We start from the raw sequence: 6,000 nt of genomic DNA on the forward strand, positions 1-6,000 counted from the left end.
CCTACTGAGAAATGGTCTTTGCACCAAGAAAGACATCTATCTTCTCCTGTCTATGAGTTAGTACTGAGGAAGGATCTGGTTGCTGCCCTCACAGGTTTGGCTATTACAGATGGTGGCTTTGCATTGGTGAGGGGAGCCTCAAGAATCAAGACCAGTGCTTATTAATAAGTGATCAATCAATGTTTTTACATTGTGACTAATGTTTGGAGACAAACCAGGGAGAAAGTGGCCCAAAGGTAAAAAGGAACTGATTTTTTTTTTTTTTTTAATATTTGACTATTTGTATTACTGGCAACTGACTCATTATCCCGCCTAGCAGTTACACAGACATGAAGAAGTCATTGAGCTCAATTCTCCTTTGCTTCAAGGAATCAAGGAAAAGAGACTTGTAGGTCAGGGAAACGGTACATAGGAACATGTGGTGAGGGTGAGTTGCTTTAGTGGAAGAAAGTTTCTAAAACTGCTCAATAAAGACAGTTGCATGTTAAGAAAAGGGATAGCAGGGTGTGCTTGTGACCTCATCTCTTATACCTGGAAGTCCAGCATATTAGGATCCATTCTATTTAAGGGATCCTTGCACTCTATACCACTCACTACAGAGGTCAGAGTTATTTTAATGGTCAAGGTGCAGTGTAAGTTAAATAACAGTAACAAGTTACAATAACTAAAAAGAGAACTTCATTTCATTCTAACATAAGAACAGTTGTGCCACCCTGTGAGTTATGACCCTTACTTCTGTGCAAAAAGTTCAAGTCAAGTGGATTGATCTTTAAAGAGATGACCCTAAGGATGAACCACTCACTTCTCACATCTTACTGGCCCATGCCAATCCCTAGCTGGTTGGGAGGCTGAGAAATGTAGTCTCCAGTTGGGTAGACTATGCCCAATAAATATTAAAAAGAAAAGGAGAGAATAGTTCCTGAAGTATGGTTAGCAATTTTTGCTGCAAGGTTATGTTGTCTTTTTATGCAGCTTGATGTGAGCACATGACCTAAACTTAGTCAATAAGGTCAGTTCTACTGGGAGCTTTAGCTTGGACAATTAGTCATAGCTGAAAGAAGACCCCTTACTGTATTCTGTCTGGATGTGACCTGAGCAGGTGCTTCCCTGATCAAGTGTATTTAGTTCTTGCCACATTCTAAGACTGATTCCTTCTGGGTGGCTTCCTAGTAGTCCAGTAGCTCTCAGGTCAGTGTGCCCAGTGTATGGGTTGAGAAATAGGATTTGTTGCAAAAGTTTATGAGCAAAGGGTCAGTGAGAGAAGGCTTTCTTAACCTCAAGCTCTCATTATCCCTGTAAAAGGCATACAGGGCAAGGATTTTCTGGTGAACATGCTTCAGTATTTCGTTCTAGCAGTTCTCCCTTCTTAGGAAGCAGGAACAACTTTCTCAGTGCAGAACTAAACACTGCTTGTCAGATGGAAGAATGGATTTGGGGTGCCCACTTTTTAGATGAATAGTCCAGGAAAGGCAGCAGCTGTTGGGATGTGCACCTGTGGCAATTTGAGCCTCTCGAGCCATAGAAGAAAGCTTGGTTTGGTCACACCTCCTGCTGCAACCGCCACTCAGGTGTTTCGTTGACAAAACCACTCCATGTCAGCTCCCAAAATCTCATTGGATGGTCTTGGTTTTCAGACCACACTTCTCTATGTTTCCTATTGATTTTATGAACTGACCATTATGCTCCCAATAAATTATTTCTCTGCTTCTAGATGGAATTGATTTCTGTTTTGTACAGTCATGAAAACTGACTGAAAGACCATATGTAATTCAGAGAAATATAAATTTTAAACAAACAATTGAATCATATACTTTGGGACTGGATTTGATTTCAAATAAAGTAAAATATTATTATTTCCATTTTATCTATCAGTTGTGGAGGCCCAGAGATATTCAGAGACTAATTATTGGTAATTTTTTCCACAAAAACTATGAAATGAAACTATTTTAATGCAAACTGTCATGCCTTTTTAAAACATCTGCTACACATGTTTGTCTGTAGCATTAGGTATTTCTTTTTTAAGATTTTATTCATTTATTTGACAGTCAGAGATCACAAGTAGGCAGAGAGGCAGGCGGTGGAGGGGGGCAGGCTCCCTGCTGAGCAGAGAGCCCGATGTGGGGCTCGATTCCAGGACCCTGGGATCATGACCTGAGCTAAAGGCAGAGGCTTTAACCCCCTGAGCCACCCAGGTGCCCCTGTAGCATTTGGTATTAAGCATAGAGTTATAAAGCATGGAGTAGTCCTTTGTCATCTGCCTTTTCCCTGGAAGCAAGGGAAAAAATGAACTATTGGGACTTCATCAAAATAAAAAACTTTTGCACAGCAAAGAAAACAGTTAACAAAACCAAAAGACAACCGCTTAGAATAGGCAAAATATTTGCAAGTGTCTCATCAGATAAAGGGCTAGTATCCAAAGTCTATAAATAATTTATGAAACTCAACACCCAAAGAACAAATAATTGAGTCAAGAAATGACAGAAGACATGAACAAACATTTCTCCAAAGAAGACATGCAAATGGCTAACTGACACATAAAAAAGTACTCAACATCACTTGACATTAGGGGAATACAAATCAAAACCAAATGAGATACTATCTCACACCAGTCAGAATAGCTAAAATTAACCACTCAAGAAATAACAAATGTTGATGAGGATTTGGAGAATGGGGAATACTTTTACACTGTTGGTGGGAATGCACCCCAATGTTTATGGCAACAGTGTCCAAAATAACCAAAATATGGAAAGAGCCTAGATATCCTTTGACAGATGAATGCATAAAGAATGTGTGAGGTATATGTATATATATATATATATATATATATATATATATATATATATATACACACACACACACACGATGGCATACTAAAATCAAAGTTTTAAATATATTTGAAACTAACTAACATAAGTAATTTTGTGTGGTTTAAGCTGATAAAAATAATAGCTACTAAATAAATTGAAACAGGACTGAAAATCCCTCCACCCTTGTGTAAAGGGGAGTCCTGATTAGATTCATGATAAACCGAGTCTATAAAATGGCAAAACAGTTCACATTAAGAGACGTTGCAAAAATAGAATATAAATATAACTTTTGAATCAATAAATAATACTGATACAATGTCATAATGTCACGAATTCCCCTCATTACTGATGATTGCCACCTGTCTTTTATCAGTCTTACTGGAATTTCTACCTCACTGTCCATACATTTCTGCAGTGCATGTCCTTTTCCGTAGGACTTCAGTGATTCAAGGAGCTCCTCTTTGTGAGCTATTCCTGTGGCTCTGTTTTGCATCATTATGTCTGTGGGTATGGCCAGTTCCCTCAGCTGACCTGGAGACTGGCTTCCACGGTAACCCACCCACCCCCAACCCCAATGGTACCTAGACTGGTGCTTTCCCCAGTGTGAGATAATATGGAAGGCCAAGAGAATTCATGGGCATCACTTTCCGCTCTGCAGAAACCAGCAGTCATAAGCCCTGACCTTTCAGATTCTGTCCCTGCTGCCAGCAGCCCTGGTTGGCACTCTGACATGCTGAGGGGCGGACAGATGAAGAGCTTCACTTCCCTCTGTGGTACCCACAGCTCAGGTTTCAACCTTCTAAATATAAGGTGTGCTCAGGGGTCCCGGAGCACACCCATATTTGCTGCAGTGTGCTCCTGGCCTGCAGAACTCAGTACTTTCTGGATCACCTCCACTTTTTCAGTGCATGCTTTCTGAGGAATACTTAGAACATGTTTATTTTAAAAGAACAAGTTGGAGAAAACAAATAGGTGAGTGACTACATCATGGCTGTGTTAACGCTTTTTTTTCTGATAGGATTTTTTCAGATCGAGCAAGTTGTGGGCATTTTTTGTAGTTGGAGATACATATCTGAAAGGAAACTGTGCAATTAACAACCTCTCTTTCCTTGTCACTGTTTCCAGATTGCTGTTCACAGTGTCTCTGGCGCTTTTGCACAGGGAAAACAATGGCATCAGTACCTTCCACTGGTTGCCTGCTGGCCAAAAATCAGTATTATGGAGTAAGTTGTATCATCACTAGCGTACTATATTCCTAGAGAATGTGACTTGAGGTGATGTTTCTGAGATATTATTAACCTAAATATTGTGTCTTGGTCAGAACTTCAGGGACAAGGCTTGACAATTGTTTGTGAAAGTGAAGAAAATAGGACTAGAACTCATTCAGACCCCTCTGAATCAATATTGTCAAGGCTTAGCTCTTTGTTTAAATTTGTTATATTATAGCATATTGATGAAACCATTACACTTATAAATAAGTGAAAATAAGCTTATGTTTCATAATTGTGTTTTAATTTCATGTATCTTGCATTTAATAGGATACATTAAAAGCTGATAATTTTACATAAAGAAAATACTATGTATTTCTTAGAAAAGAAGGGATAACATGACTGCTTGAAGGATTCTTTAATTTCCATTTTCTCTTGGATGATAGGTCAGGTTCTGTTTGGCAGTTTTATCTTTATTTATCTATCCATCTGTGAATATTCATAGCTGAATAGAAAATCATAGCTTCTTAAGGAAAATTTGGAAATTTCTAGAATGAAGCAATCGTTTCGGAAACAAATGATCATTTACTGAAAATACACCCACCCATAGAAAATTCTAATTTCATGTTTTGTTTGTAGATAAAAGTTAGAAATGTTTATTGACTTATTCTTTTTCAAAATTGTTAAACTGTTTCCATTTACTTAGTGTTATTATACCCATAAAAGTTGTTTTTATATTCTGATAACTTAAAAGACTTACAGGTCTAAGATACAAGTATGATAAAACAAATAAAATGTTTATTCTTTAGAAATAATTCCTTTATTTCTAAATTTGTAACTTTTGTAGAAAATTTAAATGTATGCCCATGTAATGTTTCTAATATTCATTCTTGATTTTGTACTAAGATTTTGAATTTGATGACACTTATATTTTAAATTCTACATCTATATCTAGAGAGACAACATTGTCCAGCATGGAAATAAATATTCTTTATTAATAGAAAATGTAAGAGTGTGCTAGGAGACTTGTTTCTCTTCCAAGTAACTCTCTTCCAGGCTTGGTCTGGTGGTCAACATAGCCCACAGATATCAGCAAGAACTTGCCCACCAGAAAAGCATGAAGAGATCCCAGAAAATTAGGAAGGGGTCTCAGAGAAAGCTGAGAGACTTTGAAATAAAGTAGCAAAACAAGAAGGCAGCTAATAGGTCTATGCAGACAAGAGAAAAATGATGACTATCTAGAAAACCCGAGTGTTACTACCAACTAGGTGTAGCATAAGCTCTGTCATCATAATTTTGTGGAATGAACATTCATAAGTTATAACATATCTTTAAAAATTATCTTAAACTTAAAAAAATGCAATATGCCTTTTCCAGAACTTCTTAATTGACAATTCAATCCATTTTTTGATTCATGAAAATGATCCAGGAGTAAATGATTTCAGACCATGTTACTTGATAATTGGGAGTTTATGCATAAACAATATGTCTATGTGTGTTTGGCCATTATTTATTTGTTTATTGATTCTCATTTATTTCTTACAGAGGCCAGTATTTCTTCAGTTAGCTCTTTAACTGATTCTGTTAACATCATACTTGATGACAAATCCCAGCAAGGTATTTGGTTTATTTCTTATCAGCATCACCCTCATTATTTTCCTTGTTTCTAATCTTCCAAATGTGTTTGAGAAGGGGGTAATATGACTTTTATTTGATAGGGTTACTGAAAGTGGAAGAATCCAGCTGGTGGTTTAAATCCTTTTTCCATTGTGACCCTGTCCTTTCAGATGTAAGAAGAGAAGATCTGTCTGCTAGTGGGTACGTTTTAATTTTTTCTCTGATAAAGGTATTTCCTTATCAGAATAAAACAATATAGGTAGGTCTTATCAGAAGATGGCGGAGAAGTAGCAAGCTCTGAGACTGCTTCAGCTAGCCGGAGATCAGCTAGATAGCTTATCTAAAGATTGCAAACACCTGAAAATCCA

The 6,000-nt window shown here is 37.3% G+C and overlaps 1 pseudogene; it reads right to left on the bottom strand.

Moving 5' to 3' along the window:
* LOC132014524 (phosphoglycerate mutase 1-like) overlaps positions 1–3,303 on the bottom strand; it is a 92,762-nt pseudogene extending 89,459 nt beyond the window's left edge.
* Between the last annotated feature and the right edge of the window lie 2,697 nt (positions 3,304–6,000).

Source organism: Mustela nigripes, chromosome 3 (assembly GCF_022355385.1).
Source record: "Mustela nigripes isolate SB6536 chromosome 3, MUSNIG.SB6536, whole genome shotgun sequence".
In the NCBI taxonomy this organism is placed as follows: Eukaryota; Metazoa; Chordata; class Mammalia; order Carnivora; family Mustelidae; genus Mustela; species Mustela nigripes.